Source organism: Gorilla gorilla, chromosome 18 (genome assembly GCF_029281585.2).
Source record: "Gorilla gorilla gorilla isolate KB3781 chromosome 18, NHGRI_mGorGor1-v2.1_pri, whole genome shotgun sequence".
NCBI lineage: Eukaryota > Metazoa > Chordata > Mammalia > Primates > Hominidae > Gorilla > Gorilla gorilla.
The window spans coordinates 3,278,167-3,302,742 of NC_073242.2; the positions used below are offsets into that span (position 1 = coordinate 3,278,167).

The 24,576-nt window shown below is 53.7% G+C and overlaps 1 long non-coding RNA gene across 4 annotated transcripts; it reads right to left on the bottom strand.

Annotated features, from left to right (window-relative positions):
• Positions 1-13,026: 13,026 nt before the first annotated feature.
• Positions 13,027-22,890, bottom strand: LOC134757484 (uncharacterized). Of its 4 annotated transcripts, none has more exons than XR_010131477.1 (5): positions 22,639-22,879; positions 21,667-21,861; positions 19,547-19,604; positions 15,187-19,425; positions 13,027-14,011 (listed from the first exon to the last, which is right to left on the bottom strand). It is a non-coding gene; the product is annotated as an uncharacterized lncRNA (long non-coding RNA). The 4 variants fall into 4 exon arrangements; XR_010131476.1 differs by lacking the exon at positions 13,027-14,011 and having other exon boundaries at positions 15,906-18,186; positions 18,235-19,425; positions 22,639-22,876; XR_010131475.1 differs by lacking the exon at positions 13,027-14,011 and having other exon boundaries at positions 15,906-19,425; positions 21,671-21,861; positions 22,639-22,890.
• Between the last annotated feature and the right edge of the window lie 1,686 nt (positions 22,891-24,576).

Consider the following 24,576-nt stretch of genomic DNA (forward strand, 5'->3'; position numbering starts at 1 on the left):
AACCCTGGGCCTGACCCTAAAACAACCCTAACCCTGGACCCTGACCCTAAAACAAACCTAGCCCTGGGCCCTGACCCGAAAACAACCCTAACCCTGGGCCCCGACCCTAAAACAACCCTAACCCTGGGCACTGGCCCTAAAACAACCCTAAACCTGGGCCCTGGCCCTGACCCTAAAACAACCCTAACCCTGGGCCCTGGCCCTGACCCTAAAACAACCCTACACCTGGGCCCTGGCCCTGACCCAAAAACAACCCTAACCCTGGGCCCTGGCCCTCACCCTACAAAAACCCTAACCCTGGGCCCTGGCCCTGACCCTAAAACAACGCTAACCCTGGGCCCTAGCCCTGACCATAGAACAACCCTAACCCTGGGCCCTGGCCCTCACCCTAAAACAACCCTAACCCTGGGCCCTGGCCCTGACCCTAAAACAACCCTAACCCTGGGCCCTGGCCCTGACCCTAAAACAACCCTAACCCTGGGTCCTGGCCCTGACCCTAAAACAACCCTAACACTCCGCCCTGGCCCTAGACCCTAAAACAACCCTAACCCTGGGCCCTGGCCCTGACCCTAAAACAACCCTAACCCTGGGCCCTGGCCTTAAAACAACCCTAATCCTGGGCCCAGGCCCTGATCCTAAAACAACCCTAACCCTGGGCCCTGGCCCTGACCCTAAAACAACCCTAACCCTGGGCCTTGGCCCTGACCCTAAAACAACCCTAACCCTGGCCAATGGCCCTGACCCTAAACCAAACCTAACCATGGGCCCTGACCCTAAAACCCTAACCCTGGGCCCTAACCCTAAAACCCTAACCCTAGGCCCTGACCCTAAAACCCTAACCCTGGGCCCTGACCCATAACCCTACTAACCCTTGGCCCTGACCCTAAAACCCTACTAACCCTGGGTCCTGACCCTAAAACCCTACTAACTCTAGGCCCTGACCCTAAAACCCTAACCCTGGGCCCTGACCCTAAAACCCTAACCCTGGGCCCTGACCCTAAAACCCTAACCCTGGGCCCTGAGCCTAAAACCCTAACCCTGGACCCTGGCCCTGAGCCTAAAACCCTAACCCTGGGCCCTGGCCCTGACCCTAAAACAAGCCTTACCCTGGGCCCTGGCCCTCACCCTAAAACAACCCTAACCCTGGGCCCTGGCCGTGACCCTAAAACAACCCTAAACCTGGGCCCTGGCCCTGACCCTAAAACAACCCTAACCCTGGGCCCTGGCCCTGACCCTAAAACAACCCTAACCCTGGGTCCTGGCCCTGACCCTAAAACAACCCTAACTTTCGGCCCTGGCCCTAGACCCTAAAACATCCCTAACCCTGGGCCCTGGCCCTGACCCTAAAACAACCCTAAGCCTGAGCCCTGGACTTAAAACAACCCTAACCCTGGGCCCAGGCCCTGACCCTAAAACAACCCTAATCCTGGGCCCTGGCCCTGACCCTAAAACAACCCTAACCCTGGGCCCTGGCCCTGACCCTAAAACAACCCTATCCCTGGGCCCTGGCCCTGACCCTAAAAAAACCCTAACCCTGGGCCCTCGCCCTGACCCTAAAAGAACCCTAGTCCTGGGCCCTGGCCCTGACCCTAAAACAACCCTAACCCTGGCCCATGGCCTGAGCCTAAACCAAACCTAACCCTGGGCCCTGACCCTAAAACCCTAACCCTGGGCCCTAACCCTAAAACCCTAACCCTGGGCCCTGACCCTAAAACCCTAACCCTGGGCCCTGACCCTTAACCCTACTAACACTGGGCCCTGACCCTAAAACCCTACTAACCCTGGGCCCTGACCCTAAAACCCTACTAACTCTGGGCCCTGACCCTAAAACCCTAACCCTGGGCCCTGACCCTAAAACCCTAACCCTGGGCCCTGACCCTAAAACCTAAACCCTGGGCCCTGACCCTAAAACCCTAACCCTGGGCCCTGAGCCTAAAACCGTAACCCTGGACCCTGGCCCTGAGCCTAAAATCCTAACCCTGGGCCCTGGCCAAGAGCCTAAACCCTAAACCTGGGCCATGGCCCTGACCTTAAAACCCTAATCCTGGGCCCTGGCCCTGACCCTAAAACCCTAACCGTGGACCCTGACCCTAACACAAGCCTAACCCTGGGCCCTGACCCTAAAACAACCCTAACCCTGGGCCCTGACCCTAAAACAACCCTAACCCTGGGCCCTGACCCTAAAACAACCCTAACCCTGGGCCCTGACCCTAAAACAACCCTAACCCTGGGCACTGGCCCTGACCATAAAACAACCCTAACCCTGGGCCCTGACCCTAAAACAACCCTAACCCTGGGCACTGACCCTAAAACAACCCTAACCCTGGGCCCTGACCCTAAAACAACCCTCACCCTGGGCCCTGACCCTAAAACAACCCTAACCCTGGGCCCTGACCCTAAAACAACCCTAACCCTGGGCCCTGACCCTAAAACAACCCTAACCCTGAGCCCTGACCCTAAAACACCCCTAACCCTGGGCCCTGACCCTAAAACAACCCTAACCCTGGGCCCTGACCCTAAAACAACCCTAACCCTGGGCCCTTACCCTAAAACAACCCTAACCCTGGGCCCTGGCCCTGACCCTAAAACAACCCTAACCCTGGGCCCTGACCCTAAAACAAGCCTAACCCTGGGCCCTGACCCTAAAACAACCCTAACCCTGGGCCCTGGCCCTGACCCCAAAACAACCCTCACCCTGGGCCCTGACCCTAAAACAACCCTAACCCTGGGCCCTCACCCTAAAACAAGCCTATCCCTGGGCCCGGACCCTAAAACAAACCTAACCCTGGGTCCTGACCCTCAAACAACCCTAACCCTGGGCCCTGACCCTAAAACAACCCTAACCCTGGGCCCTGACACTAAAACAACCCTAACCCTGGGCCCTGGACCTGACCCTAAAACAACCCTAACCCTGGCCAATGGCCCTGAGCCTAAACCAAACCTAACCCTGGGCCCTGACCCCAAAACCCTAACCCTGGGCCCTAACCCTAAAACCCTAACCCTAGGCCCTGACCCTAAAACCCTAACCCTGGGCCCTGACCCTTAACCCTACTAACCCTTGGCCCTGACCCTAAAACCCTACTAACCCTGGGCCCTGACCCTAAAACCCTACTAACTCTAGGCCCTGACCCTGAAACCCTAACCCTGGGCCCTGACCCTAAAACCCTAACCCTGGGCCCTGACCCTAAAACCCTAACCCTGGGCCCTGACCCTAAAACCCTAACCCTGGGCCCTGACCCTAAAACCCTAACCGTGGGCCCTGACCCTAAAACAAGCCTAACCCTGGGCCCTGACCCTAAAACAACCCTAACCCTGGGCCCTGACCCTAAAACAACCCTAACCCTCGGCCCTGACCCTAAAACAACCCTAACCCTGGGCCCTGACCCTAAAACAACCCTAATCCTGGGCCCTGACCCTAAAACACCCCTAACCCTGGGCCCTTACCCTAAAACAACCCTAACCCTGGGACCTGGCCCTGACCCTAAAACAACCCTAACCCTGTGCCTTGACCCTAAAACAAGCCTAACCCTCGGCCCTGACCCTAAAACAAACCTAACCCTGGGCCCTGACCCTAAAACAAACCTAACCCTGGGCCCTGACCCTAAAACAACCCTAACCCTGGGCCCTGACCCTAAAACAACCCTAACCCTGGGCCCTGACCCTAAAACAACCCTAACCCTGGGCCCTGACCCTAAAAAAAGCCTAACCCTGGGCCCTGACCCTAAAACAACCCTAACCCCGGGCCCTGACCCGAAAACAAACCTAACCCCGGGCCCTGACCCGAAAACAACCCTAACCCTGGGCCCTGGCCCTAAAACAACCCTAACCCTGGGCCCTGGCCCTGACCCTAAAACAACCCTAACCCTGGGCCCTGGCCCTGACCCTAAAACAACCCTAACCCTGGGCCCTGGCCCAAATTGTAATGAGGTCTGTTGGGCAAAATTCCATATAAGCATAGTATAAATTAATGAAGCAAATCGTGATAAATTAGTACGATTGACTTTCTGGAGTTTCTGACAATAAAAGTAAGGAAAATGCAGAACACAAAGACAGAGAGTAAAAAGAGAAATTAGGAAAGCATTCTACATGTTTAATAGGAAGACACTGGCCGTGTTTGTGCAGCGGCAGTATGTCGTGACATGACATACTTTGGAGAGAAGTTAACAGATGAGGAAGTTGATAAAAATCATCAGAGAAGCAAAATACTGGTAGCGACACTCAAGGAAACCACGAAATTTCCATAACTTATGTCAGCAAAGTGGGAATATTGTACAGTGTGTGTTGAAGTTCCTATACAACGTTGTTTATCTGCCGTTTGTTTGTTTGTAAGGAATGTATATACTAAAAGTTCTTCTTGCTGTCAAAAGAATATGTGTGAATAAGTCATTTTAACTTATTCTTCTGTTTTTCTTTTATCTTCCTGCCATCATCCCACAGCCTTACTTTAGAAATTTTTTCTTTAGAAAATTGAACAAGTGCTCCTTGTGGTGGCACATACCTCGAGGATGGGAGGCAGGGGTGGAAGGGTCACTTGAGGCCATTAGTTTGACACCAGCCTGGCCAACAAAGTGAGACCCCATGTCTGCAAAACAATTTAAAAATTAGCCAAGTATCGTCATGTATACCTACAGTCCCAGCTACCTCAACTTACGGAGAAAGTTCAGGGCCTGGAGAGAAGGCTGGGAGGCAGGAGCTGGGTCTAAAGAGGCCATTGTAACGATGGAGCTGTGCCTGTGGAGGCTGTTGTGAGGCAGTAGGCTCATCTGCGGAGACTGCCGTGAGGTAGGGTATGGGCCTCAATAGGCCATTGTGAGTCATGAGCTTGGTCTGTAGAGGCTGACTGGAGAGAGTTCTGGGCCTGGCGAGGCTGCCGGGAGGTAGGAGCTGGGCCAAAAGATTTAAGCACATTTACGTTTATTAGGCACTTCATTTCCATTATTACACTGGAATATATCATAAAATAATTATAGAACTCACCATCATGTAGAATCAGTGGGCGTGTTAAGCTTGTTTTCCTGAAACTGGATGGTCCCACCTGAGCGTGATGGGAGAAAGTGACAGATCAATAGGTATTAGATTCTCATAAGAACAGGGCAACCTAGATCCCTCACATGCACGGTTCACAACAGGGTGCGTTCTCCTATGAGAATCTAATGCTGCTGCTCATCTGAGAAGGTGGAGCTCAGGCGGGAATGTGAGCAAAGGGGAGTGGCTGTAAATACAGACGAAGCTTCCCTCACTCCCTCACTCGACACCACTCACCTGCTGTGTGGCTCCTTACGGCTCCATGGCTCAGGGGTTGGGGACCCCTGCTCAAGTGCATCCAAAGCGACCCTTCCCACACCAGTCTTCATAGTAGTCAAGGGCAGCAACCACTTAGCTCCCAAGGCATGTGCCTCAGCTGGCATTTCGTCACAATCAACAGTAAGAGGTGGCTTGAGTCATTGTGAGGTCACTTCCTTGAAATCACCCTAACCCTGGGCCTGACCCTAAAACCCTAACCCTGGGCCCTGACCCTAAAACCCTAACCCTGGGCAATGAGACTAAAACCCTAACCCTGGACCCTGGCCAAGAGCCTAAAACCCTAACCCTGGGCCCTGGCCAAGAGCCTAAAACCCTAAACCTGGGCCGTGGCCCTGACCTTAAAACCCTAACCCTGGGCCCTGGCCCTGACCCTAAAACCCTAACCCTGGGCCCTGACCCTAAAACAAGCCTAACCCTGGGCCCTGACCCTAAAACAACCCTAACCCTGGGCCCTGACACTAAAACAACCCTAACCCTGGGCCCTTACCCTAAAACAACCCTAACCCTGGGCCCTGGCCCTGACCCTAAAACAACCCTAACCCTGGGCCCTGACCCTAAAACAAGCCTAACCCTGGGCCCTGACCCTAAAACAACCATAAACCTGGGCCCTGGCCCTGACCCTAAAACAACCCTAACCCTGGGCCCTGACCCTAAAACAACCCTAACCCTGGGCCCTGACCCTAAAACAACCGTAATCCTGGGCTCTGACCCTAAAACAAGGCTAACCCTGGACCTTGACCCTGACCCTAAAACAACCCTCACCCTGGGCCCTGACCCTAAAACAACCCTAACCCTGGGCCCTGACCCTAAAACAACCCTAACCCTGGACCCTGACCCTAAAACAACCCTAACCCTGAGCCCTGACCCTAAAACACCCCTAACCCTGGGCCCTGACCCTAAAACAACCCTAACCCTGGGCCCTGACCCTAAAACAACCCTAACCCTGGGCCCTTACCCTAAAACAACCCTAACCCTGGGCCCTGGCCCTGACCCTAAAACAACCCTAACCCTGGGCCCTGACCCTAAAACAAGCCTAACCCTGGGCCCTGACCCTAAAACAACCCTAACCCTGGGCCCTGGCCCTGACCCCAAAACAACCCTCACCCTGGGCCCTGACCCTAAAACAACCCTAACCCTGGGCCCTCACCCTAAAACAAGCCTATCCCTGGGCCCGGACCCTAAAACAAACCTAACCCTGGTTCCTGACCCTCAAACAACCCTAACCCTGGGCCCTGGACCTGACCCTAAAACAACCCTAACCCTGGCCAATGGCCCTGAGCCTAAACCAAACCTAACCCTGGGCCCTGACCCTAAAACCCTAACCCTGGGCCCTAACCCTAAAACCCTAACCCTAGGCCCTGACCCTAAAACCCTAACCCTGGGCCCTGACCCTTAACCCTACTAACCCTTGGCCCTGACCCTAAAACCCTACTAACCCTGGGCCCTGACCCTAAAACCCTACTAACTCTAGGCCCTGACCCTGAAACCCTAACCCTGGGCCCTGACCCTAAAACCCTAACCCTGGGCCCTGACCCTAAAACCCTAACCCTGGGCCCTGACCCTAAAACCCTAACCCTGGGCCCTGACCCTAAAACCCTAACCGTGGGCCCTGACCCTAAAACAAGCCTAACCCTGGGCCCTGACCCTAAAACAACCCTAACCCTGGGCCCTGACACTAAAACAACCCTAACCCTCGGCCCTGACCCTAAAACAACCCTAACCCTGTGCCCTGACCCTAAAACAACCCTAACCCTGGGCTCTGACCCTAAAACACCCCTAACCCTGGGCCCTTACCCTAAAACAACCCTAACCCTGGGACCTGGCCCTGACCCTAAAACAATCCTAACCCTGTGCCTTGACCCTAAAACAAGCCTAACCCTGGGCCCTGACCCTAAAACAAACCTAACCCTGGGCCCTGACCCTAAAACAAACCTAACCCTGGGCCCTGACCCTAAAACAAACCTAACCCTGGGCCCTGACCCTAAAACAACCCTAACCCTGGGCCCTGACCCTAAAACAACCCTAACCCTGGGCCCTGACCCTAAAAAAAGCCTAACCCTGGGCCCTGACCCTAAAACAACCCTAACCCTGGGCCCTGACCCTAAAACAAACCTAACCCTGGGCCCTGACCCGAAAACAACCCTAACCCTGGGCCCTGACCCTAAAACAACCCTAACCCTGGGCCCTGGCCCTAAAACAACCCTAACCCTGGGCCCTGGCCCTGACCCTAAAACAACCCTAACCCTGGGCCCTGGCCCTGACCCTAAAACAACCCTAACCCTGGGCCCTGGCCCAAATTGTAATGAGGTCTGTTGGGCAAAATTCCATATAAGCATAGTATAAATTAATGAAGCAAATCGTGATAAATTAGTACGATTGACTTTCTGGAGTTTCTGACAATAAAAGTAAGGAAAATGCAGAACACAAAGACAGAGAGTAAAAAGAGAAATTAGGAAAGCATTCTACATGTTTAATAGGAAGACACTGGCCGTGTTTGTGCAGCGGCAGTATGTCGTGACATGACATACTTTGGAGAGAAGTTAACAGATGAGGAAGTTGATAAAAATCATCAGAGAAGCAAAATACTGGTAGCGACACTCAAGGAAACCACGAAATTTCCATAACTTATGTCAGCAAAGTGGGAATATTGTACAGTGTGTGTTGAAGTTCCTATACAACGTTGTTTATCTGCCGTTTGTTTGTTTGTAAGGAATGTATATACTAAAAGTTCTTCTTGCTGTCAAAAGAATATGTGTGAATAAGTCATTTTAACTTATTCTTCTGTTTTTCTTTTATCTTCCTGCCATCATCCCACAGCCTTACTTTAGAAATTTTTTCTTTAGAAAATTGAACAAGTGCTCCTTGTGGTGGCACATACCTCGAGGATGGGAGGCAGGGGTGGAAGGGTCACTTGAGGCCATTAGTTTGACACCAGCCTGGCCAACAAAGTGAGACCCCATGTCTGCAAAACAATTTAAAAATTAGCCAAGTATCGTCATGTATACCTACAGTCCCAGCTACCTCAACTTACGGAGAAAGTTCAGGGCCTGGAGAGAAGGCTGGGAGGCAGGAGCTGGGTCTAAAGAGGCCATTGTAACGATGGAGCTGTGCCTGTGGAGGCTGTTGTGAGGCAGTAGGCTCATCTGCGGAGACTGCCGTGAGGTAGGGTATGGGCCTCAATAGGCCATTGTGAGTCATGAGCTTGGTCTGTAGAGGCTGACTGGAGAGAGTTCTGGGCCTGGCGAGGCTGCCGGGAGGTAGGAGCTGGGCCAAAAGATTTAAGCACATTTACGTTTATTAGGCACTTCATTTCCATTATTACACTGGAATATATCATAAAATAATTATAGAACTCACCATCATGTAGAATCAGTGGGCGTGTTAAGCTTGTTTTCCTGAAACTGGATGGTCCCACCTGAGCGTGATGGGAGAAAGTGACAGATCAATAGGTATTAGATTCTCATAAGAACAGGGCAACCTAGATCCCTCACATGCACGGTTCACAACAGGGTGCGTTCTCCTATGAGAATCTAATGCTGCTGCTCATCTGAGAAGGTGGAGCTCAGGCGGGAATGTGAGCAAAGGGGAGTGGCTGTAAATACAGACGAAGCTTCCCTCACTCCCTCACTCGACACCACTCACCTGCTGTGTGGCTCCTTACGGCTCCATGGCTCAGGGGTTGGGGACCCCTGCTCAAGTGCATCCAAAGCGACCCTTCCCACACCAGTCTTCATAGTAGTCAAGGGCAGCAACCACTTAGCTCCCAAGGCATGTGCCTCAGCTGGCATTTCGTCACAATCAACAGTAAGAGGTGGCTTGAGTCATTGTGAGGTCACTTCCTTGAAATCACCCTAACCCTGGGCCTGACCCTAAAACCCTAACCCTGGGCCCTGACCCTAAAACCCTAACCCTGGGCCCTGAGCCTAAAACCCTAACCCTGGACCCTGGCCAAGAGCCTAAAACCCTAACCCTGGGCCCTGGCCAAGAGCCTAAAACCCTAAACCTGGGCCGTGGCCCTGACCTTAAAACCCTAACCCTGGGCCCTGGCCCTGACCCTAAAACCCTAACCCTGGGCCCTGACCCTAAAACAAGCCTAACCCTGGGCCCTGACCCTAAAACAACCCTAACCCTGGGCCCTTACCCTAAAACAACCCTAACCCTGGGCCCTGGCCCTGACCCTAAAACAACCCTAACCCTGGGCCCTGACCCTAAAACAAGCCTAACCCTGGGCCCTGACCCTAAAACAACCATAAACCTGGGCCCTGGCCCTGACCCTAAAACAACCCTAACCCTGGGCCCTGACCCTAAAACAACCCTAACCCTGGGCCCTGACCCTAAAACAACCGTAATCCTGGGCTCTGACCCTAAAACAAGGCTAACCCTGGACCTTGACCCTGACCCTAAAACAACCCTCACCCTGGGCCCTGACCCTAAAACAACCCTAACCCTGGGCCCTGACCCTAAAACAACCCTAACCCTGGACCCTGACCCTAAAACAACCCTAACCCTGAGCCCTGACCCTAAAACACCCCTAACCCTGGGCCCTGACCCTAAAACAACCCTAACCCTGGGCCCTGACCCTAAAACAACCCTAACCCTGGGCCCTTACCCTAAAACAACCCTAACCCTGGGCCCTGGCCCTGACCCTAAAACAACCCTAACCCTGGGCCCTGACCCTAAAACAAGCCTAACCCTGGGCCCTGACCCTAAAACAACCCTAACCCTGGGCCCTGGCCCTGACCCCAAAACAACCCTCACCCTGGGCCCTGACCCTAAAACAACCCTAACCCTGGGCCCTCACCCTAAAACAAGCCTATCCCTGGGCCCGGACCCTAAAACAAACCTAACCCTGGTTCCTGACCCTCAAACAACCCTAACCCTGGGCCCTGACCCTAAAACAACCCTAACCCTGGGCCCTGGACCTGACCCTAAAACAACCCTAACCCTGGCCAATGGCCCTGAGCCTAAACCAAACCTAACCCTGGGCCCTGACCCTAAAACCCTAACCCTGGGCCCTAACCCTAAAACCCTAACCCTAGGCCCTGACCCTAAAACCCTAACCCTGGGCCCTGACCCTTAACCCTACTAACCCTTGGCCCTGACCCTAAAACCCTACTAACCCTGGGCCCTGACCCTAAAACCCTACTAACTCTAGGCCCTGACCCTGAAACCCTAACCCTGGGCCCTGACCCTAAAACCCTAACCCTGGGCCCTGACCCTAAAACCCTAACCCTGGGCCCTGACCCTAAAACCCTAACCCTGGGCCCTGACCCTAAAACCCTAACCGTGGGCCCTGACCCTAAAACAAGCCTAACCCTGGGCCCTGACCCTAAAACAACCCTAACCCTGGGCCCTGACCCTAAAACAACCCTAACCCTCGGCCCTGACCCTAAAACAACCCTAACCCTGGGCCCTGACCCTAAAACAACCCTAACCCTGGGCTCTGACCCTAAAACACCCCTAACCCTGGGCCCTTACCCTAAAACAACCCTAACCCTGGGACCTGGCCCTGACCCTAAAACAACCCTAACCCTGTGCCTTGACCCTAAAACAAGCCTAACCCTGGGCCCTGACCCTAAAACAAACCTAACCCTGGGCCCTGACCCTAAAACAAACCTAACCCTGGGCCCTGACCCTAAAACAAACCTAACCCTGGGCCCTGACCCTAAAACAACCCTAACCCTGGGCCCTGACCCTAAAACAACCCTAACCCTGGGCCCTGACCCTAAAAAAAGCCTAACCCTGGGCCCTGACCCTAAAACAACCCTAACCCTGGGCCCTGACCCTAAAACAAACCTAACCCTGGGCCCTGACCCGAAAACAACCCTAACCCTGGGCCCTGACCCTAAAACAACCCTAACCCTGGGCCCTGGCCCTAAAACAACCCTAACCCTGGGCCCTGGCCCTGACCCTAAAACAACCCTAACCCTGGGCCCTGGCCCTGACCCTAAAACAACCCTAACCCTGGGCCCTGGCCCAAATTGTAATGAGGTCTGTTGGGCAAAATTCCATATAAGCATAGTATAAATTAATGAAGCAAATCGTGATAAATTAGTACGATTGACTTTCTGGAGTTTCTGACAATAAAAGTAAGGAAAATGCAGAACACAAAGACAGAGAGTAAAAAGAGAAATTAGGAAAGCATTCTACATGTTTAATAGGAAGACACTGGCCGTGTTCGTGGATTGGCAGTATGTCGTGATATGACATACTTTGGAGAGAAGTTAACAGATGAGGAAGTTGATAAAAATCATCAGAGAAGCAAAATACTGGTAGCGACTCTCAAGGAAACCACGAAATTTCCATAACTTATGTCAGCAAAGTGGGAATATTGTACAGTGTGTGTTGAAGTTCCTATACAACGTTGTTTATCTGCCATTTGTTTGTTTGTAAGGAATGTATATACTAAAAGTTCTTCTTGCTGTCAAAAGAATATGTGTGAATAAGTCATTTTAACTTATTCTTCTGTTTTTCTTTTATCTTCCTGCCATCATCCCACAGCCTTACTTTAGAAATTTTTTCTTTAGAAAATTGAACAAGTGCTCCTTGTGGTGGCACATACCTCGAGGATGGGAGGCAGGGGTGGAAGGGTCACTTGAGGCCATTAGTTTGACACCAGCCTGGCCAACAAAGTGAGACCCCATGTCTGCAAAACAATTTAAAAATTAGCCAAGTATCCTCATGTATACCTACAGTCCCAGCTACCTCAACTTACGGAGAAAGTTCAGGGCCTGGAGAGAAGGCTGGGAGGCAGGAGCTGGGTCTAAAGAGGCCATTGTAACGATGGAGCTGTGCCTGTGGAGGCTGTTGTGAGGCAGTAGGCTCATCTGCGGAGACTGCCGTGAGGTAGGGTATGGGCCTCAATAGGCCATTGTGAGTCATGAGCTTGGTCTGTAGAGGCTGACTGGAGAGAGTTCTGGGCCTGGCGAGGCTGCCGGGAGGTAGGAGCTGGGCCAAAAGATTTAAGCACATTTACGTTTATTAGGCACTTCATTTCCATTATTACACTGGAATATATCATAAAATAATTATAGAACTCACCATCATGTAGAATCAGTGGGCGTGTTAAGCTTGTTTTCCTGAAACTGGATGGTCCCACCTGAGCGTGATGGGAGAAAGTGACAGATCAATAGGTATTAGATTCTCATAAGCACAGCGCAACCTAGATCCCTCACATGCACGGTTCACAACAGGGTGCGTTCTCCTATGAGAATCTAATGCTGCTGCTCATCTGAGAAGGTGGAGCTCAGGCGGGAATGTGAGCAAAGGGGAGTGGCTGTAAATACAGACGAAGCTTCCCTCACTCCCTCACTCGACACCACTCACCTGCTGTGTGGCTCCTTACGGCTCCATGGCTCAGGGGTTGGGGACCCCTGCTCAAGTGCATCCAAAGCGACCCTTCCCACACCAGTCTTCATAGTAGTCAAGGGCAGCAACCACTTAGCTCCCAAGGCGTGTGCCTCAGCTGGCATTTCATCACAATCAACAGTAAGTGGTAGCTTGAGTCGTTGTGAGGTCACTTCCTGGAAATCACCCTAACCCTGGGCCCCGGGCCCTGACCCTAAAGCCCTAACCCTGGGACCCCGGCCCTGACCCTAAAGCCCTAACCCTGGGCCCCGGGCCCTGGCCCTAAAGCCCTAACCCTGGGCCCCGGGCCCTGGCCCTAAAGCCCTAACCCTGGGCCCCGGGCCCTGACCCTGAAGCCCTAACCCTGGGCCCCGGGCCCTCGTCCTGAAGCCCTAACCCTGGTCCCCGGGCCCTGGTCCTGAAGCCCTAACCCTGGTCCCCGGGCCCTGGCCCTGAAGCCCTAACCCTGGGCCCCGGGCCCTGGCCCTGAAGCCCTAACCCTGGGCCCCGGGCCCTGACCCTGAAGCCCTAACCCTGGGCCCCGGGCCCTGACCCTGAATCCCTAACCCTGGGCTCCCGGCCCTGTCCCTGAAGCCCTAACCCTGGGCTCCCGGCCCTGTCCCTGAAGCCCTAACCCTGGGCCCCGGGCCCTGGCCCTGAAGCCCTAACCCTGGGCCCCAGGCCCTGACACTGAAACCCTAACCCTTGGCCCTGGGCCCTGACCCTAAAACCCTAACCCTGGGCCCTGGGCCCTGACCCTAAAACCCTAACCCTGGGCCCTGACCCTTAACCCTACTAACCCTTGGCCCTGACCCTAAAACCCTACTAACCCTGAACCCTGACCCTAAAACCCTACTAACTCTGGGCCCTGACCCTAAAACCCTAACCCTGGGCCCTGACCCTTAACCCTACTAACCCTTGGCCCTGACCCTAAAACCCTACTAACCCTGAGCCCTGACCCTAAAACCCTACTAACTCTGGGCCCTGACCCTAAAACCCTAACCCTGGGCCCTGACCCTAAAACACTAACCCTGGGCCCTGACCCTAAAACCCTAACCCTGGGCCCTGACCCTAAAACCCCAACCCTGGGCCCTGACCCTAAAACCCTAACCCTTCGCCCTGACCCTAAAACCCTAACCCTTCGCCCTGACCCTAAAACCCTGACCCTGGGCCCTGACCCTAAAACCCTAACTCTTCGCCCTTACCCTAAATCCCTAACCCTTCGCCCTTACCCTAAAACCCTAACCCTTCGCCCTTACCCTAAAACCCTAACCCTTCACCCTTACCCTAAAACCCTAACCCTAACCCTAGTGAGCCTAGACCACACATTGCACTCCAGCCTGGGTGACAGAGCATGACTCTGTCTCAAAAAAAAAAAAAGAAAAAAGAAAAAAAGACAGAGAAAAGAAAGCCAACAAGACACCATTAGGCAAACCATTGTCAGGTTATGGGAGTTTGAGAAGGAAAGTAGAGAAAGGAGAAGAAAGCTTATTTAAACAATGGCTGAAGACTGCCTAAATCATGGGAAAGATTTAGACATCTAAATCCATGAAGCTTAAAGATTCCTAAAGAGGTTCAAACCAAATAGATACTCACCAAGTCACAATATAATCAAATAGTCAAAAGTTAAAGAAACTTTGCAGGTCAGGACAGAATCGAATAATACATTCAAAGTGCTGAAAGAAAAAAAGTGCCAGCAACTAATACTATGTCTGACAAAGCTGTCCTTCAGAAAGAAAAAAGAAATAACGTGCTTCCTCGACAAACAAAGCTGAGGGCATTCAGGACCACTAGGTCTACCTTAAAAAAATGCTTAACGGAGTTTTTCAAGTAAAAATGAATGAAGTTGGGAGCAGTGGCTCACGCCCGTAATCCCATTTTGGGAGGCTGAGGTGGGTGGATCACCTGAGGTCGGGAGGTCAAGACCAGCCTGGCCAACATGGCAAAACCCCACCCCCAGTAAAAATACAAAAAATTAGCCAGGTATGAAGGCCACTGAGATCGTGCCACTGCACTCCAGCCTGGGTGACAAGAGTCAAACTGCATTTCAAAAACAAAAAAAACAAACAAAAAAAACAAAACTTGAGGCCTGGCCTTCTGCTCCTCTCCAACCCCCACTTCTCTGGGCCCAAGCCACCTGGGCTGAGGAGGGGGTGAGGTGTGAGCCCCTGCCAGGAACTCCCTGCCCGGACCAAGTACTCGGCCCCCAGGCCTGCATTCAGTGAGGCCTCCCGTGGCGTCAGCATGTTCGTGTGGAGGAATGTGGAAGGTCACTCTGTGGCCGTGTTCCCCTGGTACTCCATCCCCTTCCTGACCCCTCCCTGCAGCCACACGAGGCCCAGCAACCTGCCAGTTACTCAGTGGCCTCCAACCAGAGAAAACAACCTGCCAAGTTGGCAGCTGTTGCTCATGAGCATCCACCAGGTGGCACAGGGAGTGTTGACCCTGGGCGGCCCCCTGGAGCCACCTGCCCTGAAAGCCCAGGGCCCGCAACCCCACACACTTTGGGGGTGGTGGAACCTGTTAAAAGCTCACCTCCCACCATGGAGGAGGAGCCCTGGGCCCCTCAGGGGAGTCCCTGCTGGACAGTGAGACAGAGAATGACCATGATGATGCTTTCCTCTCCATCATGTCTCCTGACACCCAGTTGCCTCTACCACTCAGATGATGTCAGGCCCAGTCCCTCAGTGCCCTGCGCAAGGAACAGGACTCATCTTCTGAGAAGGATGGATGCAGCCCCAACAAATGGGACAAGGACCACATCGGTGGCCCATGAGTGGCGGTCATGATCTTCAGCAAGCGGCACCAGGCCCTGGCAGGGTGCACCAGGGTCACTCCAACCAGGATATCCGGACCGTCAGCCAGATGCTGACTCTGGCCCAAAGACTTCTACTCAGTATGGAGCTCCAGGCCACTTTGCAGCCCCTGGTGAGGGAGGTGTACATACCATGAATTGTGGGACCTTCAGAGCTTTTCACTTTTCGGAAAATAGCTCCTGTTGGGGCTACAAGATGGAGTGTGAAGAGGGCCTTGGGCCACAGGAAGGTACCTGTGGACTAGGGGGAGTTCATGCACCCCTTCTTTCCCCAGAGGGGCTGGACTCAGGTGAGTATGGGAGTGGGGGCTCCTGCACTTCGACACAGGCAGCGGGAGGGTTTTCTCCCCATTCCCTCTGCACTCCCAACTTGAGCTATACTTTTTAAGAAAGTGATTCACCCTGCCTTTGCCCCCTTCCCCAGAACAGAACACGTTGATCATGGGCGATATTTTTCATTGTGCCAAACAGTTGCCATGACCGTCATTAAACCTGTTTAACACCAAATAATAAGGAAAATAAAATAAAAAATTCGGGCTTGGTGCAGAAACTCACCCCAAATAAATCACCTACCAAAATATTTACATAATGGTGGAAATATTCCAAAATTCAATATTTTGGGATTTATACACAAAAGATAAACAAATTAGAGGCCAAGAGGCTGCCAGAAGGGAAAAACGGGGCCTGGGAAGGCCGTTGTGAGGAATGAGCTGGGCCTAAAGAGGCCACTGGCAGGCGGGAGCTGGGCCTGCCGAAGCGGCCGAGAGGCAGGAGCTTTGGACTCGGGAGGCCGCAATGAGGCGAGAGCTAGCTGGGCATGGAGAGTCCGCTGTGAGTCCGCTGTGAGTCCGGGCCCGTGCAGGCCTTCGAGAGGCAGGAGGCCGGGCCTGCAAAGGCCCACTGGAGGTCAAGTTCTGGGCCTGAAGAGGCCACCAAAAGTCAAAAGCGGGGCCTGGGAAGGCCGCCAAGAGCCATGAGCTGGTCTGGGCTGAAAGAGGCCACTGGGAGGCAGGAGGAGCCGGGCCTGGAGAGGCTGACTCGAGGAAGTTTTGCACCTGGAGAGGCCGCCGAGAGGACGGAGCTGGGCCCGGGGAGGCCGACTTGCTGCTCTTCTGGGCCCAATTCCAGGCCGACTTGACGACGACTTGGGCCTGCTGGGAGCTGGGCAGGAGCTGAGTCCAAAGACGTTGTTGGGAGGCCAGAGTCAGGCCTGGAGACGCAGCCGGGAGGAAGAGCTGGGCCCGGAGAGGATGCCGGGAGGCTGCAAGTGGGTCTGGAGAGGCCGATTTGAGGAGGCCCGGCCTCCACCTCCCGCATGGCGGCCTCTGCAGGCACAGCTGTTTCTCCTGACTGCATCTCCCACCTCCCAGCAAACAAGCTTTTTTGGCTCAGCTCCCGCCTGCGTTTGTAGACCCCGAAGTTTCTGCAACCAAGCTCTTCAGACCCACATCCCACCTCCCAGTACCTGAACAGTCCCAGCTCCGGCTGGAGAACAGAGTCTGTAGGCCCTGCTGTTGCCTCCCAGGGGAGTCTCCAAGCCCAGCTCTCACCCCACCACGACCTCCCAGGCCCAAGTCGCTGCCTGCCTCACAGCAGCCCGCGTGCGACCCTGCTCCTCCCTCACGGTGGCCTGTTGAGGCAGGGGCTCACGCTGACCTCTCTCACCGTGGGAGGGGCCGGTGTGAGGCAAGGGCTCACGCCGACCTCTCTCAGCGTGGGAGGGGCCAGGGTGAGGCAAGGGGCTCACGCTGACCTCTCTCAGCGTGGGAGGGGCCGGTGTGAGGCAAGGGCTCACGCTGACCTCTCTCAGCGTGGGAGGGGCCGGTGTGAGGCAAGGGGCTCACGCTGACCTCTCTCAGCGTGGGAGGGGCCGGTGTGAGGCAAGGGCTCACGCCGACCTCTCTCAGCATGGGAGGGGCCAGTGTGAGGCAAGGGGCTGACGCTGACCTCTCTCACCGTGGGAGGGGCTGGTGTGAGGCAAGGGCTCACGCCAACTTCTCTCAGCGTGGGAGGGGCCGGTGTGAGGCAAGGGCTCACGCTGACCTCTCTCAGCGTGGGAGGGGCCGGGGTGAGGCAAGGGCTCAGGCTGACCTCTCTCAGCGTGGGAGGGGCCGGTGTGAGGCAAGGGCTCAGGCTGACCTCTCTCAGCGTGGGAGAGGCCGGTGTGAGGCAAGGGCTCAGGCTGACCTCTCTCAGCGTGGGAGGGGCCGGTGTGAGACAAGGGCTCAGGCTGACCTCTGTCAGAGTGAGAGGGGCCCGTGTGAGGCAAGGGGCTCATGCCGACCTCTCTCAGCGTGGGAGGGGCCGGTGTGAGGCAAGGGCTCACGCTGACCTCTCTCAGCGTGGGAGGGGCCGGTGTGAGGCAAGGGGCTCACGTTGACCTCTCTCAGCGTGGGAGGGGCCGGTGTGAGGCAAGGGGCTCACGTTGACCTCTCTCAGCGTGGGAGGGGCCGGTGTGAGACAAGGGCTCAGGCTGACCTCTGTCAGAGTGAGAGGGGCCCGTGTGAGGCAAGGGCTCACGCCGACCTCTCTCAGCGTGGGAGGGGCCGGTGTGAGACAAGGGCTCAGGCTGACCTCTGTCAGAGTGAGAGGGGCCCGTGTGAGGCAAGGGGCTGATGCTGACCTCTCTCACCGTGGGAGGGGCCGGTGTGAGGCAAGGGCTCACACTGACCTCTCTCACCGTGGGAGGGGCCGGTGTGAGGCAAGGGGCTCACGTTGACCTCTCTCAGCGTGGGAGGGGCCGGTGTGAGGCAAGGGCTCACGCCGACCTCTCTCAGCGTGGGAGGGGCCGGTGTGAGGCAAGGGGCTGACGCTGACCTCTCTCACCGTGGGAGGGGCCGGTGTGAGGCAAGGGCTCACGCCGACCTCTCTCAGCGTGGGAGGGGCCGGTGTGAGGCAAGGGGCTGACGCTGACCTCTCTCACCGTGGGAGGGGCCGGTGTGAGGCAAGGGCTCACGCCGACCTCTCTCAGCGTGGGAGGGGCCGGTGTGAGGCAAGGGGCTCACGCTGACCTCTCTCAGCGTGGGAGGGGCCGGTGTGAGGCAAGGGCTCACGCTGACCTCTCTCAGCATAGGAGGAGCCAGTGTGTGGCAGGGGCTCATGCCTCTGGGCAGGGTACCAGAGGCATGGGCATCAACAGGCCACCGTGAGGGAGGAGCTGGGCCGCATGAGGGCTGCTGGGAGGCAGGCAGGGACTTGGCCCCGGGTGGCCGCCGTGAGGGCAAGAGCTGGGCCTGGAGAGGCCCCTGGGAGGCAAGAGCGGGACCTGCAGAGGCCGTTCTCCAACCATTGCTGGGCCCGTACAGGCCACCGGGCGGCAGGAATGAGGCCCAAAGAACTTGGCTGGAGAAAGTTCGGGACCTACAAAGGCGGTTGGGAGCTGGGCAGGAGTTGAGCCAAAAGAGCTTGCTTACTTGCTGGGAGGCACGGCCGGGAGATGCCGACTTCAGGACAACTTGGGCCTGCAGAGGTCACCGGGAGGCCCAAGCTTGGCGTGGAGGAGCCCACCGACCGGAGACCATTTGGGGCCTGCAGGTGCCATTGGAGGGCAGGAGCTCATCGTGGAGGGGGCACCGTGAGGCCTGACCTGGGCCTGGGGAGCTTGGCTTGATGAAGCTGTGGGCCGACCAAGGACGCCAGGAGATGGGTAGGCACTGAGTCCAAAGAGGTTGTTGAGAGGCAGGAGTCAGGCCTGGAGACGCAGCCAGGAAGAGGAGCTTGGCCCGGAGAGGACGCCTGGAGGGTGCAAGTGGGTCTGGAGAGGCCGACTTGAGGAGGTTCTCAGCCCGGAGAGGCCGCCGGAAGGGAAAAACTGGGACTGGAAAGGCTGTTGTGAGGAATGAGCCCCATGGGCCTGAAGAGGCCACTGGCAGGCGGGAGCTGGGTGTGTAGAAGCTGCTGAAAGGTTGGGAGCTTGGCTTGGGGGGTCCACAGTGAGGCAGATGCTGGGCCTGAAGAATCTGCTTAAAAAGATTTAAGCACATTTACATTTATTAGGCACTTTATTTCCATTATTACATATATATAAATATATATACATATTATATATCCCATATATAATAAAATAATTATACAACTCACCATAATGTAGAATCAGTGGGTGTGTTAAGCTTGTTTTCCTGAAACTGGATGGTCCCACCTGAGCGTGATGGGAGAAAGTGACAGATCAATAGGTATTAGATACTCATAAGCACAGCGCAACCTAGATCCCTCACATGCACGGTTCACAACAGGGTGCGTTCTCCTATGAGAATCTAATGCTGCTGCTCATCTGAGAAGGTGGAGCTCAAGCGGGAATGTGAGCAAAGGGGAGTGGCTGTAAATACAGACGAAGCTTCCCTCACTCCCTCACTCGACACCACTCACCTCCTGCTGTGTGGCTCCCTACGGCTCCATGGCTCAGGGGTTGGGGACACCTGCTCAAGTGCATCCAAAGCGACCCTTCCCACACCAGTCTTCATAGTGGTCAAGGGCAGCAACCACTTAGCTCCCAAGGCATGTGCCTCAGCTGGCATTTCGTCACAATCAACAGTAAGTGGTAGCTTGAGTCACTGTGAGGTCACTTCCTGGAAATCACCAGCATCCCATTTCCCACTGGCAAAGAGCTCAGCACTGCCCCCTGGGAAACCAAACCTATGCCCAAATCCCATCTGTGTGGGTTTATCTCCTGGGACCCTTCCTAACATATTAGTCAGAGTCCAATCAGGAAGCATAAACCACTCAAAAGTTTAAAGTGGTAAAATTTAATACGGAGAATTATTTATTATAACAGGTGAACAGCATAATGAGAGATTGGCTAGCACAAAGTAAAGAGAACTCTAGAGAATACAGGACTAGCCCAGGCCAGGCATGGTGGCTCATGCCTGAAATTCCAGCAATTTGAGAAGCTAATGCAGGAGGATTGCTTAAGGCCAGGAGCTAGAGACCGGTCTGGACAACACAGTGAGAACCTGTCTCTATCCAAAAGAAGAAAAAAGTTAGCTGGGAGTGGTGGTGCACACTTGTAGTCCCAGCTACTCGGAATGCTGAAGTTTGAGCCTGGGAGGTCAAGGCTGCAGCGAGGCATGATTATGCCACTACAGTCCAGCCTGGTGACAGAGCAAGACCCTGTCTCAAAGAACAAAACAACAACAACCATTTACAGACAGAAAAGAGATAGAGCTAATAAGCTAAGGAAAGATGTTGAAATGTGACAAGTAAAGTAATATGAGGTCTTTTATCTATTTAAAATAATCAAACAAAAAATGACTTACTAAATTATAATACCCTGTGCTGGCAAAGGTGCAGTGAAATGGGCACTTTCTTATACTATGAGGGGTGTTTAAATTGTGTATAAGCCTTCCCGGGTAAAGCTTGTCAATTTTTTAAAATAATGGAGACAGGGTCTCACCATACTGCCATACTGCCTCCTCCAACTCTTGGCCTCAAGCAATCCTCCTCTCTTAGCCTCCCAAAGTGCTAAGATTATAGCTGGGAGGCACCCAAAACCCTGTCAATTTACATCAAGGGTAATGAGAATGTCCATTCACCATGACTCACAGTAATCTTACTTCTGGGGAGACAATTCAATCTAAACAAAAGGTCATCTGTACACACACAGTAAAAATCTGGGAGTAACTGAAGACAGAGTTGGTAAGTGAAATAAGAAACAGTTCTAACAAATTAAACTATGGTATCAATAGGCACCTGGTATAAAAGGTCAGTTGATGTTAGCTGCTACTTTTTTGTTGTTTTGAGACAGGGTCTCACTCTGTCACCCAGGCTGGAGTGCAGAGGCCTGATCATGACTCACTGCAGTCTCAGCCTCCCTGGGCTTGAGTGATCCTCCCACCTCAGCCTCCCAAGTAGCTGGGACTACAGGAACGTGCCACCACACTAGGCTAATTCATGTATTTTTCTGTAGGGATGGTGACTCCCCCTTTGTTTCCAAGGCCTATCGCAAACTCTTGGCCTCAAGCCATCCTCCTGCCTCAGCCTCCCAAAGTGTTGCGATTACCAGTGTGAGCCACCACACCTGGCCAGCTGCTACTTTTAACAATATTATTATTATTCTTCCACTCCATTAAAAATTATTATTTTCAAGGCTATGCAACAGTATGCATCCTACAGCGTAATTGTAAAAACATATACAGTTGCCGTCCCTCAGTATACAGAATTAGTTACAGACCCCCATCTCTGCATATACCAAAATCCATGCTTACTCACGTTTCGCTGTCACCCCTCTGGAATCCACGTATACAAAAATACCAAATATTAGGTGGGCATAGAGGCAAGCACCTGTAGTCTCAGCCACGTGGGAGGTTGAGATGGGAGGATCGCTTCAGCCTGGAAGGTTGAGGCTGCAGTCAGCTGCGATAGCACTACTACCCTCCAGCCTTGCACAACAGAGGGACACCCTGTCTCAGAAAAAAAAAAAAACAAAATAAAACAGGTTAGAAATTGTAATGAGGTCTGTTGGGCAAAATTCCATATAAGCAAAGTATAAATTAATAAAGCAAATCGTGATAAATTAGTACGATTGACTTTCTGGAGTTTCTGACAATAAAAGTAAGGAAAATGCAGAACACAAAGACAGAGAGTAAAAAGAGAAATTAGGAAAGCATTCTACATGTTTAACAGGACGACACTGGCCGTGTTCGTGCAGCGGCAGTATGTCGTGCCATGACATACTTTGGAGAGAAGTTAACAGATGAGGAAGTTGATAAAAATCATCAGAGAAGCAAAATACTGGTAGCAACACTCAAGGAAACCACGAAATTTCCATAACTTATGTCAGCAAAGTGGGAATATTGTACAGTGTGTGTTGAAGTTCCTATACAACATTGTTTATCTGCCGTTTGTTTGTTTGTAAGGAATGTATATACTAAAAGTTCTTCTTGCTGTCAAAAGAATATGTGTGAATAAGTCATTTTAACTTATTCTTCTGTTTTTCTTTTATCTTCCTGCCATCATCCCACAGCCTTACTTTAGAAATTTTTTCTTTAGAAAATTGAACAAGTGCTCCTTGTGGTGGCACATACCTCGAGGATGGGAGGCAGGGGTGGAAGGGTCACTTGAGGCCATTAGTTTGACACCAGCCTGGCCAACAAAGTGAGACCCCATGTCTGCAAAACAATTTAAAAATTAGCCAAGTATCGTCATGTATACCTACAGTCCCAGCTACCTCAACTTACGGAGAAAGTTCAGGGCCTGGAGAGAAGGCTGGGAGGCAGGAGCTGGGTCTAAAGAGGCCATTGTAACGATGGAGCTGTGCCTGTGGAGGCTGTTGTGAGGCAGTAGGCTCATCTGCGGAGACTGCCGTGAGGTAGGGTATGGGCCTCAATAGGCCATTGTGAGTCATGAGCTTGGTCTGTAGAGGCTGACTGGAGAGAGTTCTGGGCCTGGCGAGGCTGCCGGGAGGTAGGAGCTGGGCCAAAAGATTTAAGCACATTTACGTTTATTAGGCACTTCATTTCCATTATTACACCGGAATATATAATAAAATAGTCATAGAACTCACCATCATGTAGAATCAGTGGGCGTGTTAAGCTTGTTTTCCTGAAACTGGATGGTCCCACCTGAGCGTGATGGGAGAAAGTGACAGATCAATAGGTATTAGATTCTCATAAGAACAGGGCAACCTAGATCCCTCACATGCACGGTTCACAACAGGGTGCGTTCTCCTATGAGAATCTAATGCTGCTGCTCATCTGAGAAGGTGGAGCTCAGGCGGGAATGTGAGCAAAGGGGAGTGGCTGTAAATATAGACGAAGCTTCCCTCACTCCCTCACTCGACACCATTCACCCGCTGTGTGGCTCCTTACGGCTCTATGTCTCAGGGGTAGGGGAACCCTGCTCAAGTGCATCCAAAGCGACCCTTCCCACACCACTCCTCATAGTAGTCAAGGGCAACAACCATTTAGCTCCCAAGGCATGTGCCTCAGCTGGCATTGTGTCACAATCAACAGTAAGTGGTAGCTTGAGTCACTGTGAGGTCACTTCCTGGAAATCACGCTAACCCTGGGCCCTGACCCTAAACCAACCCTAACCCTGGGCCCTGACCCTAAAACAACCCTAACCCTGGGCCCTGAGCCTAAAACCCTCACCCTGGGCCCTGGCCCTGAGCCTAAAACCCTAACCCAGGGCCTTGGGGCTGTGCCTAAAACCCTAATCCTGGGCCCTGGCCCTGACCCTAAAACAACCCTAACCCTGGGCCCTGGCCCTGACCCTAAAACAACCCTAACACTGGGCCCTGCCCCTGACACTAAAACAACCCTAACCCTGCGCCCTGGCCCTGACCCTAAAACAACCCTAACCCTGGGCCCTGGCCCTGATTCTGAAACAAACCTAACCCTGGGCGCTGACCCTGACCCAAAAACAACCCTAAACCTGGGCCCTGGCCCTGACCCTAAAACAAGCCTAACCGTGGGCCCTGGCCCTGAAGCTAAAACAACCCTACACCTGGGCCTTGGCCCTGACCCTAAAACAACCCTAACCCTGGGCCCTGGTCCTGACCCAAAAACAAACCTAACCCAGGGCCCTGGCCCTGACCCTAAAACAACCCTAACCCTGGGCCCTGGCCCCGACCCAAACACAACCCTAACCTTCGGCCCTGGCCCTGACCGTAAAACAACCCTAACCCTGGGCCCTGGCCCTGACCCTAAAACAAGCCTAACCCTGGGCCCCGACCATAAAACAAGCCTAACCCTGGGAACTGACCGTAAAACAAGCCTAACCCAGGGCCCCGACCCTAAAACAACCCTAACCCTGGGCCCCGACCCTAAAAGAAACCTAACCCTGGGCGCCGACCCTAAAACAACCCTAACCCTGGGCCCCGACCGTAAAACAACCCTAACCCTGGGCCCTGGCCCTGACCCTATAACAACCCTAACCCTGGGCCATGGCCCTGACCCTAAAGCAACCCTAACCCTGGGCCCTGGCCCTGACCCGAAAACAACCCTAACCCTGGGCCCTGGCCCTGACCCTAAAACAAGCCAAACCCTGGGCCCTGGCCCTGATCCTAAAACAAGCCTAACCATGGGCCCTGGCCCCGACCTTAAAACAACCCTAATCCTGGGCCCTGACCCTGACCCTAAAACAACTCTAACCCTGGGCCCTCGCCCTGACCCTAA